This window comes from Amphimedon queenslandica, unplaced genomic scaffold (assembly GCF_000090795.2).
Source record: "Amphimedon queenslandica unplaced genomic scaffold, v1.1 AMPQUscaffold_9289, whole genome shotgun sequence".
Lineage (NCBI taxonomy): Eukaryota > Metazoa > Porifera > Demospongiae > Haplosclerida > Niphatidae > Amphimedon > Amphimedon queenslandica.
In genome coordinates, this window is record NW_003550439.1 from 2,483 (window position 1) to 3,488 (window position 1,006).

Consider the following 1,006-nt stretch of genomic DNA (forward strand, 5'->3'; position numbering starts at 1 on the left):
GGCACACATCTGATCAGTAGTGTGTGTTACATATCTGTGTCTCCTACTGTTCCTGAACTGGATAAACCAGTGACTGTAGAGCTAGTACATTGTGCTCATTTGAGGTCTGAATCACAGAGTGAGTATCTGAGTTTTGTAGTAGCTGAGGTTCAACCTGGTAAACAGACCAGCCCTTTTAAGTTTGAGTTGTTACCAGGAGGATCATTCTCAGCTGAGTCTCAGACTGGTACTATAGAATTGAAGAGTTTCTCACTGGTTGCTATTGTGATGGGTGCAGGGGCCACACTTGGTGGTGCTGCTGGTATTGTTGCTGGAGTTGCTGCTGGTGTAGCTGCTGTACCTCTTACTGCCATAGCAGCTGTTGGAGCAGCAACTGGTCTAGCACTGACTGCTTTCACTTATGGTTAGTCAACCACTAACAGTATAATACTTTATATTATTATTGCTTATTAATAGCTCCTACTTTCTATTGTCAAGCATTATTTTATAAGAAGTGTTTGCCTGATAAAGTAGTGATGAGTCTAGCTGTACTACAAGACTTACCTTCTTCTAATGAGGTATGTGCACACTGAGTTGTCTTCATTATATGATATTATTTGGTATACACATGTAGTTGTTACAAGTGCATCCTGCTGCTCAAGCTCTTGGTGACTTTGATACTAGTTTTCGTTTTACTTTTTCAAAAAGGAAAGATCCTCTCTTGAAAGTGACTGATATTCCTTCAGAGAACAAAAATGGTTGGAGATTCACATTATGCAATACTGATGCTGTAAGAACAATGGATACTGAATCCAATCATTTTTATTATTTTCAACCTATCTTTAATTGTTCTCTTTTCACTCATGTCCTTGCCTATCAATTCTTTCTTAATCTCATTTAGATTACCCAGGGTCATGTTGCTGATTATAATTCTGGTAAAAGTGGTCAGTTACCATATATTCAAATATCAGTAGAACCTGATGAAACTGATGCTGCTAATAAGCTGTCCCATGCTTTATCTATTGAT